The sequence below is a fragment of the Oryctolagus cuniculus genome, chromosome X (assembly GCF_051225735.1).
Source record: "Oryctolagus cuniculus isolate XC-2025 breed Fujian yellow rabbit chromosome X, ASM5122573v1, whole genome shotgun sequence".
Taxonomy (NCBI): domain Eukaryota; kingdom Metazoa; phylum Chordata; class Mammalia; order Lagomorpha; family Leporidae; genus Oryctolagus; species Oryctolagus cuniculus.
In genome coordinates this window covers 53,765,667-53,778,575 of record NC_142888.1, presented here as the reverse complement: position 1 = coordinate 53,778,575, position 12,909 = coordinate 53,765,667, and the positions used below count along the sequence as shown (strand labels likewise).

General features: G+C 44.9%; 1 protein-coding gene across 1 annotated transcript in view; it reads right to left on the bottom strand.

Moving 5' to 3' along the window:
* Window positions 1–11,254, bottom strand: part of SLC16A2 (solute carrier family 16 member 2) — a 147,815-nt gene extending 136,561 nt beyond the window's left edge. Inside the window, exon 1 of the mRNA XM_089324852.1 lies at window positions 11,046–11,254. The gene's annotated coding sequence lies outside the window, so the exon portion shown is untranslated. The remainder of the gene's footprint in view (window positions 1–11,045) is intronic.
* Window positions 11,255–12,909: the final 1,655 nt, after the last annotated feature.

Below are 12,909 nucleotides of genomic sequence, written 5' to 3'. Positions count from 1 at the left end.
TCACTTGGCTAATCCTCTGCCTGCGGCACCGGCACCCCGGGTTCTAGTCCTGGTCGGGGTACCGGATTCTGTCCCGGTTGCCCCTCTTCCAGGCCAGCTCTCTGCTGTGGCCCGGGAAGGCAGTGGAGGATGGCCCAGGTCCTTGGGCCCTGCACCCACATGGGAGACCAGGAGGATGCACCTGGCTCCTGGCTTTGGATCAGCGCAGCATGCCGGCCGTAGCGGCCATTTGGGGGATGAACCAAAGGAAGGAAGACCTTTCTCTCTGTCTCTTTCTCTCTCTCACTGTCTAACTCTGCCTGTCAAAAAAAATGGTTAATTATATAGACTCTTCAATAAATGTGCTGAAAAAACTGGATATGCAGGTGCAGAATAATGAAGTTGGGCCTTTACATTACGACACATACACAGACTAACTCAAGAGCCTGATTTCAACTGTTTTGGATATACATTCAAAAGGGAGATTGCTGGATAATTAGGTAACAATTCTATTTTTAGGGTTTTTTTTTTAAGAACTTCTGTACTATTTTGCAAAGCAGCAGCACCATTTTATATTCCTACCATCGTACACAAGGGCTACATCCCCACCTTCTTTAATTAATCAATCATTAATTAGTTAATGACACTTGTTATTTTCCAGGTTTTTGACAGCAGCCACCCCATTAGGTATGACTTGAATTTCCTAATGATTAATGATGTTAAGCATCTTTTAAAGCTTTCTTCACATCGAAGGAGTGAAAAAGGCAATCTATAGAATAAAAGAACATATTTGCAAATCATATCCAATCATCCCACTGTGACCACAAGGGCTTGGTTCCAGGACATCCCCTCAATACCAAATCCACAGAAATGGCATAGTATTTGCATATTACCCAGATATATCCTCTTGTATACTTTAAATTGTAAGTAAATAAGATTACTTAGAATACCTCATACAATGTAAATACTGTATAAATATTGCTATGCTATATTGTCTGAGGAATAAAAATTGTACATGCTCAGTAAAGATGCATTCTTTCCAGTATTTTCCAAAAATGGGTGATTGAATCTGCAAATGTAGAACCCACAGTTACTTAGGGCCAACTATATCTGATAAGTGGTTAATATACAGAATATATGAAGAACTTCTGAAACTATATAACAGAAAAAAATAGGAGTTGAGTAGGCATTTCTTCAAAGAAGATATACAAATAGCTATCAAGTATATTGCACCCTTGTACACTGTTGGTAGGAAGGTAAAATGGTATAATTGCTATGGTAAACAGCATGGAGAATCTTCAAAAAATTAAAATCAGAATTATATATGATCTAGCTATCTCACTTCTGAATGTATATCCAAAACAACTGAAACTAGAATCTTGGGGCAGGTATTTGGTTTAGCGATTAACAGGTTAGGATGCCTATATCCTACATTAGAGAGCCTGGTTTCGACTCACAGCTCCACCTCCTAATTCTAACTTCCTACTGATGTGGATCCTGTGATGTAGCTCAAGTAGTTGAATTCCTGCCACTCATGGATTGATATCCCCCCAGGATTCAGTCCCTTGTCTTGTAGGCATTTAAGGAGTCAGTGGATAGGAACTTTATTTCTCTCTCTCTGTCTCTCTCTTTGCTTCTCAAGTAAAGTTTTTAAAACTTTAAGTCTGGGGACCAGTGTTGTGGTGTAGTGGATAAAGCTACTGCCTGGGACACCGGCATCCCATACAGGCGCCAGTTCATGTCCTGATTGCTCCACTTCCGATTCAGCTTCCTGCTAATGGCCTGGGAAAAGCAGCAGGAGACGGCTCAGGTACTTGGGCCCTTCCAGCCACATATGAGACCCGGGTGAAGCTCTTGGCTCCTGGCTTTGACCTGGCCCAGCCCTGGTTGTTGCAACCATCTGGAAGAGTTAACCAGAAGATGGAAGATCTCTGTCTCTCCCTCTGTCTCTGTAACTCTTTCAAATAAATAAATCTTTAAAAAAATTTTTAAGTAGGACCTTGAAAAGATATTTGCACACTCATGTTGACTGTAGCATTATTCATAATAGCCAAGCAGTGGAAACAACCCAATTACTCACTGATAGATGAATGGATAAACAGAACATGGCATAGATATACAACAGAATGTTGTTCAGCCTAAAAGAAAGAAATTCTGTCACATGCTACAACATGGATGAACCGCAAGGAAATGCTGAGTAAAATAAGCCAAAGACAAGAGTACAGATACCATATGATTCCACCTTATGAAATATCTAAAGCGGTCAAAATCAGAAACAGAAAGTAGAAAGCTGGCCGGCAAATGCTAGAGTAGTGATAATTAGTGTTCAGTTTCTGTTTTGCAAGATGAAAAAGCTCTATAGATGTGTTGTACAACAACGTGAATATCCTCAGAATTATTGAATTGCACATTTAAAAATTAAGATGATAAAAGGTTGAGTGTTTTTTACAATAAAAAATAAGTGTACAAAAGATTCTCACAAAACAAAGAATCCAAGAAAAAATTGGACAAAATATTTGAACTGACACTTCCTCAAGAAAGATAAATGAGAGGCCAGCACTGTGGTGCAACTGATCAAGCCGCCACTTGCAACCCTGGCATCCCATGTCATCCTGTGACCATTGAGGAATAATCTAGCAGATGGCAGATCTCTCTCTGTGTGTCTCTCCTTCTTTCTCTGTCATTCTGCCTTTCAAATAAATAAAATAAATCCTTTTTTTTAAAGAAAGATAAGTGAGTAGCAAATAAGCACATAAAAAATGCTTGGGGTGGAGACTGTGGCACAAAAAGTTAAGCTGCCATTTTGGATGCCAGCATCCCATCCATACTGGAGTCTGGCTACTCAGCACTTCCAATTCAGTTTCCTGTTAATGCACCTGGGAGGCACAAATGCTTGGGCCCCTGCCACCCACGTGGGAGACCCGCGTAGAGCTCCTGGCTCTTAGCTTCAGCCTGGTTCAGCCCTGGCTGTTTTGGGTATTTGGGGAGTGAATCAGCAGATGGAAGATTCCCTCTCTCTTGCTCTCACTCTCACTGTGCCTTTCAAATAAATAAAAAGATGCTCAATGTTATTAATTATTAAATAAATGCAAATGTGGGGCTGGTGTTGTGCTGTAGTGGGTAAAGCTTCTGCCCACATCACCAGCATCCCATACGGGTGCCAGTTCAAGTCTCGGCTGCTCTGCTCCAGATCCAGCTCCCTGCTTATGGCCTAGGAAAAGTAGGCCTCATGGGAGGCCTAGATGAAGCTCCTAGCTTCAGCCTGGCCCAGTGCTGGCCGTTATGGGAGTGAACCAGCAGATGGGTGATCTCTTTTTCTTTGTCTCTCCCTCTCGCTGACTTTCAAATAAATAAATAAATCTTTAAAAATAAATAAATGCAAATGTAAACCACAATGATATACCAATATACATATATAAAAATGATAAAAAACCATCTGGCTATTCCAAATCTTGGCCAAGATTTGGAGAAAATGGAACTCCCACAATCTGTTGGCATGAATGTAAAATGTTGTACCATGTAGGAAAGGGTTAACATGACAAGTCTATCCTTAAAAAGGCTATATATATATATATATATATATATATATATAAGTTTAGCCCTTGGATGGAATCTAGGAACTTAGCTGGAAAACAGTTCCCTACATCACTTTAAAACTTTCCCTACAGGTGGGTGTTTGGCTCAGCTGTTAAGCTGCTGCTTAAACTGCCAGCATTCAGTATCAGAGTGCCCAGGTTCAAATTTGGCTCTGCTCTCCATTTCAGTTTCCTGCTAACATGCACCTTGGGAGGCAGCAGATGATGGTTCAAGTACTTGGGTCCCCTGCCAACTACACAGGAGACCTAGATGGAGCTCCTGACTTCTGGATTCTTCCTGGTCCAGCCGTGGCTGTTGTAGGCACTTGGGAAATGAAGCAGTGGATGGGAGCGCTCTCTCTGTTTTTTTCTCTGCCTTTCACATAAAATTAATACATAAACAAAATTTTTTAATGAAATAGAACTTTTTCCTGACTGATAAAGGTGGCTCACTGTGTCAAAACTGTTTGTACAAATGATAAGCTAAGATTTATGTTCAATGCCTGCTTTCCTTCTGGAAGTCTGGAATGTTAGTACGTGCTAGGCAGAGAGTGTCTATGTAGCCAGTGTCTGATAAAAACCCTTGGGCTCTGAGTCTCCAGTGGGCTCACTTGGACAGGAATGTTGCATACACATTGCTGCACATTTTGCTAGAGACATAATGTGCTGTGTAGATTACTCACTGGAGTGAGAAAGCCTGAGGAAGGCTACATAAAAATTTCTTCAGACTTGGTCTGTGTCTTTGCCAAAATGATCATGCTAAACATCTTTACTGTATCACCAGAATGAAATTTAGCCATGAGTAAAACTATATCTTGAGCATACTTCTAGTGGGGAGTCTTGGGACCCATTAAATAAACAGTTCTGGTACTTTTGAGTGCACCATAGCATATGACGCTATCATTCCACTCTGAGATGTTTACTCAAGAAAAATGAAAATTATATCCAACACTTGTACACAAATGTTCACAGCAACATTTTAATAGCCCCAAATGTAGATAATACACAAGCCCATCAGATGGTTAATGCATAACAAAAACCATGGAATACTACTCAGAAATAAAACTGAATGATTAAATTTTTTTTAGATTTATTTTATTTATTTGAAAGACAGAGTTACAGAGAGAGAGACAGAAAGAGAGGTCTTCCATCCACTGGTTCACTCCCCAGATGGTTGCACCGGCCAGAGCTGTGCCAATCTGAAACCAGGAGCCAGGAGCTTCTTACGGATCTCCCACATGGGTTCAGGGGCCCAAGGACTTGGGCCATCTTCTACTGCTTTCCCAGGCCACAGCAGAGAGCTGGATCAGAAAACAGCAGCCAGAACTAGAACTGGCGCCCATATGGGATGCCAGCGCTTCAGGTCAGGGCTTTAACCCACTGCGCCACAGTGCCGGCCCAAAAACTGAATGATTATAAAGCATCAAAAAAACCCTCTTTTTGGGGGGCTGGCTCTTTGGCATACCAGATAAAGCTGCTGCCTGCAATGCCGGCATCCCATATGAGTGCCGGTTCGAGACCTGGCTGCTCCACTTCTGATCTTGCTCTCTGCTATGGCCTGGGAAAGCAGTAGAAGATGGCCCAAGTCCTTGGGCCCCTGCACCCATGTGGGAGACCCGGAAGAAGCTCCTGGCTCCTGATCGGCCCAGCTCCAGACGTTGTGGCCATTTGGAGAGTGAACCAGTGGATGGAAGATCTCTCTCTCTCTCTCTCTCTCTCTGCCTCTGCCTCTCTATATCTCTGCCTTTCAAATAAATAAATAAATAAATAAATCTTTTTAAAAAATTTTGGGATGGTGGGTATGTTTATATGTTGTTTATTTTTATTATTATTTTTACTTTTATTAGGCCCCCCTCCCTGACTTTCCATTATATTTGAAAGGCAGAGACACAGAGAAATCTTCCATCCTCTGGTTCACTCCCCAAATGCACACAATAAGCTGGGCTGGGCCAAGCTAAAGTGAGGAGCCTGGAACTCCATCCAGGTCTCCCACATGGGTGGCAGGGACCCAAGTACTTGAGCCCGCAGCTTCCCAATGTGAGCATTATCAGGAAGCTGGACTGAAGTGGAGGAGCAAGAATTCAAATCAATATGAGATGCAGGTGTCACAAGCAGAAATTTAAATGCTTCACTAAACACCTGTTCTCTATTATCTTGAGTGTGGTGATGCTTTCATGGTTGTATCATTTGTCAAAACTTACATTGTACATTTTACTTCTTAAAATCTTATTTATTTGAAAGGCAGAGCATGAGAGCGAGAGAGAGGGGTCTTCCATCTGTTGGTTCACTCCCCAAATGGCTACAACAGCCAGGGCTTGTCCAGACTAAAGCTAGGACCCAGGAACTCCACCTGGGTCTCACACATGGGTGGCAGGGGCACAAGTATATGGGCCATTTCCCACTGCTTTCCCAGGTTCATTAGCAGGAAGCTGGATCAGAAACAGAGCAGCTGCGACTCGAATTGGCGTACCCATATGGAATGCCAGTGTCTTGGGGTGATTTAACCCACTGTATCACAATACCAATCCCCATTGTACATTTTAAGCATGGTTATTTTATTGTATATAGTTTATGGCTATTCTATCTTCTCTATAATTAATCATTTTTAAAAGTACATAGCTTTTTAAAAAAAGATTTTATTTATTTCAGAGGTAGAGACAGAAAGGTCTTCCATCCGCTGGTTCACTCCCCAAAGGGCTGCAACAGCCAGAGCTGGGCTGATCCGAAGCCAGGAGCCAGGAGCTTTTTCGAGGTCACCCAAGTGGGTGCAGGGGCCCAAGCACTTGGGCTATCTTCTAATGCCAAAACAGTGAGCTGGATTGGAAGAGGAGCAGCCAGGACTCCAACCAGTGCCCATATGAGATGCTGGCGCCACAGGCGGAGGCTTAACCTATTGTGCTACAGCGCTGGCCCCAGTACATAGCTTTTGTCTAATCAATTCCTCTTCTTGGATATAGATGAACATATATAAACATACAAAAATGTTTATTTATGAGTATGTCCAAGGATACTTATCACATCACTATTTCAATAAGAGGAAAACTGGAAATAGATGTCCATCAAGTAATCTGCAAAATAGAAATAGGGTATATATAGTCTTTTAAAACAGTAAGTTTTAAAAACCAATTAAGAAAAAGACAAATCACTCAATGAAAGGGGAAAATTTGACAGGAAACTCATAGAAAATGATCTAAATGGTCAATTAGCATATATAAAACATTCAGCTTCACTTGTAAACAAATGCCAATTAAAGCAACATGAAGCAAAATTGTCCAAATAGCAAAGATAAAAGGTTTGATAAAGCTCCCACTATTGATGAAGGAATAGATAAGCAAGCACTCTTATATAAAGCTGATTCCATAAAGGAAAAGATTGATAAATGGAACATTAAAATCACAAACTGCTTATTCAGAAGGAGCAGTTAAAACTATGAAAAGGCAACTCACTGAGTAGGAAAACATAGTCACAACAAATATACTTGACATAGCATTCATAACCAGAATATATAAATAGTCCTTACAAATCTATATTAAAAGATGGAGAATTCAATAGAAAAATAGGCAAAGGAACTGAAAATAGGGGCTGGCATTCTGGTGCAGCAGGTTAAGCTGCCACCTACAACACTGGCATCCCCTATCTTCCAGCTATTCCATTTTTGATCCAGCTCCCTGCTGATGCATCTGGGAAAGCAATGGAATATGACCCAAGTAGTTGGGCCCCTATCACCTATGTGTGAGATCCAGGTGGAGTTCCAGAATCCTGGTTCTGGCCTAGCCCCGAGCTGGCTTTTGAGGCTATTTAGCGCATGGAAGATCTCTGTCTCTCTGTATCTCCTGCCTTTCTCTGTCATTCTGTCTTTCAAATAAATAAATCATTAAAAAACTTAAAAAATAATTACCCAAATAGTTCTATAAACACTAAAGAAATTGAATTTGTAATTTTAAATCTCCCCAAAAGGATAGATCATGCACACACACAAAAAAAGCCTAGAGTTTCTAGAAATTTTTCTCAAACATGCAAAGAAGTATAATCAGCAATTTTACACAATCCCTTCCAGAAAATGTAAAAATAGGAAATACTTTCCAGCTGAGTTTATGAGGCCACTATTACCTTAATATCAGAACCAGACAGCTCAGAAAAAGAAAACTATATACCAATACCCCTTTTGAATGTAGATGTAAAACTCTGCAACATGGGGCAGGCATTGTGGCGCAGTGGGGTAAGCCATCGCTTGGGACACCCACATCCTGTATCAAGAGTGCTGGTTTGAGTACTGGCTACTACTCCACTTCTGATCCAGCTCCTTGCCAATACACTTGGGAAGCAGATGGTGATTCATGTACTGGAGTTCCTACCACCCACATGGGAGATCCCAATGGAGTTCCAACCAGCCTAGTTGTTGACTGTTTGGGGAGTCAACTTAGGGATGGAAGACCTCTGTTTATTTCTCTGCCACTTTGTTTTAAGATTTATTTAAGGCAGAGTTACAGAGAAAGAGGGAGACAGAGATCTGCCATCTGCTGGTTCACTCCCCAACCAGCTGGCAGGGGCTGAAGCACTTGGGTCATCTTCTGCTGCTTTCCCAGGCACATTAGCAGGGAGCTTACTCAGAAGTGGAACAGTCAGGACTTGAATTGGCACTCATATGGGATGCTAGCATTGCAGGCGACAACTTAACCCACTATGCCACAACACCAGATGATCTGCTTTTCAAACAAATTTTTAATTAAAAAATTGAAAATGCACTTCACAAAAGATTATATCTAAATGGCTAATGAACATACAGGTATTTCAAAGTTTATGGAAAAGGGAATTAAAAGATGAATTCAGGAGCCAGCATCATGATGCAATGGTTAAGCCACCACTTGCGATGCTGGCATCCTATATTGGAGCACTGGTTCAACTCCCAGCTATTCTTTCCAATCCAGCTTCCTGCTAACGTGTCTGGGAAGGCAGCAGTTGGTGGCCCAGGTGCTTGGGCTCCTGCATCCACGTGGGAGGCATAGATGGAGTTTCAGGCTCTGGCTTCAGCCTGGCCCAGCCCTGGTCATCGCGGTCATTTGTGGAGTGAACCAGAGTATGGATGATCTCTCTTTGTAACTCTTTCAAATAAATCTTTTAAAAAGAAGGTATATATACCCCATCAGAATGGATTTTTTAAAACTTAAAATATTAAGTAGTATCAAGAATCTCAAGCAAGTAGAAAACTCACTTATGAAGAATCAACTGGTATAACCAGTTTGAAAAACTAGTAATAGCTATTACAGATAAAAATAAAAGCATATCATAAAAACCAGCAGTTCCACTCCAAAGTATATATAAAACAGAAATGGATAATTATATACAAGAATGTTCATGGTAGCATCATTCATAATATCCCAAAACTAGAAAACAAACCAAATGCTTATCAGCAATAGAATGGATGAATAAAGTGGGATATATTCAACAAAAAAATTTATGGCATTGAGAAAATAAAGCACTATGTAACATGATTTTAATATAATAACCTCAATAAAATTTAGAAAAATATACGTATGAATCAGCTTGTAAAAAGTAGAAAACGAGACAAAATTAACCTGTGTCTAAGCAAGAAAGGTGGTTACCCCTGAGGGAGTGTAACCAGAAGGAACTATAGGACGTTTCTGGGGTGCTAGTAATGTTATTATGTGATCTGGGTACTAAGTATAGGAATGACAGCATTGCTTTCATCAATGAGCTGTACATTTATGATTCTGTGCATTCCCCTGTATGTTATACTTCAATAATCTTTAAAAATGTAAAAGCAGCATGTAAAACAGTGGGTCAATTGGCAAAAGCACACACAAAATGTTATTAGATGTTATTGCTAAAATGGGCCAGTGTTATGGTGGAGCAGTAAAGCCAGTAAAGCTACTGCCTGTGACTCCAGCATCCCATATGAGTGGAGGTTCAAGTCCCAGCTCTGATTCAGCTCTCTGCCTGGGAAAGCAGTGGAAGAGGGCCCAAGCGTTTGGGCCCCTGCCACTCACGTGGAAGAAGCTCCTGGCTCCTGGCTTCCTTCTGGCCCAGCCTTAACTGTTGTGACCATTTGGGGAGTGAACCAGCAGATGAAAGCTCTCTCTGTAATTGTGCCAAATCTTTTTAAAAAAGAACTTATTGCTGAGAGTTGGGGCTTGCAGAAATCTTGCTTATTCCTTCATATGTTGCTTTTGGTTTCTACAATAAATTCACACCTTTTAAAATTCATAAATGCAATTACATATATGCCTTTTTAAAGGTTTTTCTTTTCATTTTCCCCATCCATGTCAGCATGACCCCCATCGTACCATAGCTAAGTTCTATTAAAAATGTGGGCCCTTCCATGTATTTCTGTACTTCTAAAATCCTTTACAGATTTAGATATATACACATATAGTGAGGGTGCTTTTTGATGATTGTTTCAGACACACCCAAAAACAAGTAGAGATACTATCCACATGCCTTCATATATTTCTATTTGAATTAAATTATAATATAGACTATACCATTTTTATGATGGGAACAATTAACCTGCTTTTATTTGGAGAAAAATACAGAGCTCCCCTTAGCCACATCCTGGCTAGTTCTAGCCTTGGAACTGCCAGCAGTGCTCACCTCCCACGCAGAGAATCCCCACAGCCGCTGGGGTCAGCCTTGCTTGGGGTCAAACCAAGATAGGAAGGCCTGGGGAGATGCTGCTGATGTCTGCGCGAGCCCTTTAAAAACAGGCAGCCCATCTGAAGAGGGAAAGCACTACATCATGCCCGATTTCTGTAACTATCCAGGACCTTCCCCTTTTATTCCCCGGGATCACTTCTGATTGTGTGTTCACGTGTGGACCAGCACTCTTTGGATTGCTAACCTCCAGGCTTCCAAACAAGCTGGCCACCCTGCTCAGGACATCCCTAATACATTCAGGGGAGAGCTTCTGCACCTAGGGCGCTTCACAGAGGAGGATTTTTCGACGTAGCTCCTCTGGTGAACCTAATTCCTTGGTATCTTCTCGAAGTGCCAAGGTGAACCTCTAAGCCCCCTAATGGCTGGCCTTGGCTTCCATTTCCACCAAGGAGACTGAATCTTGGCGCCCAAACTCCGTCTTCTCTGGGGGGCAGAACTAGAGTCACCGGGACGCAGGTGACAGCATTCCTGCCGCGACCCTGCTCCCCACCTCTGGCCTCCCGGGAACGAATGGCCCGGAAGAACTGCGCGTCGCAGCGTGATTTCCTGCAGAGCCCCAGTCGGATAAAATTAGCCCATGGCTGACAGCTAACAAGCGTTAGGGTCCGGGTGCAGGGAAAGGGACCGCCCAGCTGAGCCCACCGCTCTGCCGCCCGCCTCGGGCATTCGTACCCGGGACTAGCAAACACCTGTTGTGCGCCCCGCGCCGGGAACAGGGCCTCTCACTCTCTCCTCTCCCGCCCAACGCGGCGACCCCATCGTGGGAACAGGGACCCGGCTAGAGATCTGCAGGGGCTGCACTCTCTTCACACCCACCCTGTCCTGCGGCGTAGCTACTGGGCCTGGGACGCCAATCGCGACCACGTCCCACCAGACCTGCTTCTCCTGCAGCCGGACCAGGTGGGCAGGGGCGCCGGAGTCGGAGGGGGCTCCAGCCACTTTCCCGTCTGCTAGCAGCTGAGATCCGGGAAACCGCGCCTCGGGAAGGCTTCTGCCCCGGTACGCAGCGGGAACACGGCCCGCCCCGGGCTCCCGCACTTTTCCGTGCAGGGCAGTGTGCCGGAAGGAGGGCGGGGGCACCCAGGCTCCGGCCCTGACGACCGTTGCGCCAGCCGGACGGACAGCAGCTCCGGGCCCCAGCTCCGCGGTCTGCAGCGGCTACGCTCACTCGGGAGCTCTCGCGGTGATGCGAGCGGGACCCGTCGAGAACTCCCGGCGAACCGCGACCCTCGGCCCTTTTGCTCGGGTCCCACAGGCCACTGCCTGCAAAGGACTCACGCAAGACACACGCGGCAATCAGAGGCCCGCGGGTGGGAACAACCCCAGGAAACGCAAACGCCGGGGCAGGCGTCGTCCTCCGCCTTCCTCTCCAACTTCCAGCCCTGGGCCCGCCCTGCAGGGCTGCCTCCTCCTCCACGCAGCCCAGCCCAGGGAGAGCGGCTGCTGCCAAACACTTCGCTCAGCCCTCAACATCCCCATTCTCCCTGAAACTGTCCCAGAACAGGGGTCACCCCTGGGAATGCTAACAAGGACACAAGTGACTTGAAGAGCTGCCTCCTGTATTTAACTCACCATCCCACCCTCCCGCACCCTGCTGTTGCAGTTCTGGGGTCACTTGGGTCTGAGTCATGAGATTCTTTTCACCCGATTCTTCAAGAACAGCCCAGGTCGGCCGGCTGGCGCTGCGGCTCAATAGACTAATCCTCCGCCTGCGGCGCCGGCACCCCGGGTTCTAGTCCCAGTCGAGGCGTCTGTTCAGGTTGCCCTTTTTCCAGGCCAGCTCTCTGCTGTGACCCGGGAAGGCAGTGGAGGATGGCCCAAGTGTTTGGGCCCTGCACCTGCATGGTAGACCAGGAGAGGCTCCTGGCTTCGGATCAGCACAGTGCTCCGGCCGCGGCCACCTTTGGGGGGGTGGGGGTGAACCAATGGAAAAGGAAGACCTTTCTCTCTGTCTCTCTCTCTCACTGTCCACTCTTCCTGTCAAAAAAAAAAAATAATAAGTTAAAAAAAAAAAACAGCCAAGGCCAGCATTACAGCTCTCCCCAGCCCACCACCACCACCAGCACCTGATTAAGGAACAGCATAGCCGCCAGAGTTGCAGCTCTCCAGATCTTCTAATGGTTCACTCCTCAAATGGCCACAAATAGCTGAAGCTGGGCCAGACTGAAACCAGGAGCCAGGAGCTTCATCCGGGTCTTCCGCCATGGGTGCAGGGGCCCAAACGTTTGAGCCATCTCCCACTGCCCTCCCAGGTGCCTTAGCTCAGAAGTATAGTAGCTGGGACCAATCTGCGGACTGCCAGCACAATGGGCTGAAGCTTACCTGTTTGACCACAATGCCTGCCAGAAACAGCACAGGCTTCAGAAACAGCACAAGGCTCAATGGTAACAGCTTTCTTCACTGGATTCTTAAGGCCAGCACAGCCGCTGCTCTCTTCGCGAGATTATTCAGGGACAGCACAGCACTCAGTGTTTTGTTTTGTTTTGTTTTGCCTTGTTTTGACAGTCAGAGTGGATAGTGAGAGAGACAGAGAGAAAGGTCTTCCTTTGCCATTGGTTCACCCTCCAATGGCCGCCGCGGCTGGAGCACTGCGACCGGCGTACCGCGCTGATCCCAAGCCAGGAGCCCGGTGCTTTTCCTGGTCTCCCATGGGGTGCAGGGCCCAAGCACTTGGGCCATC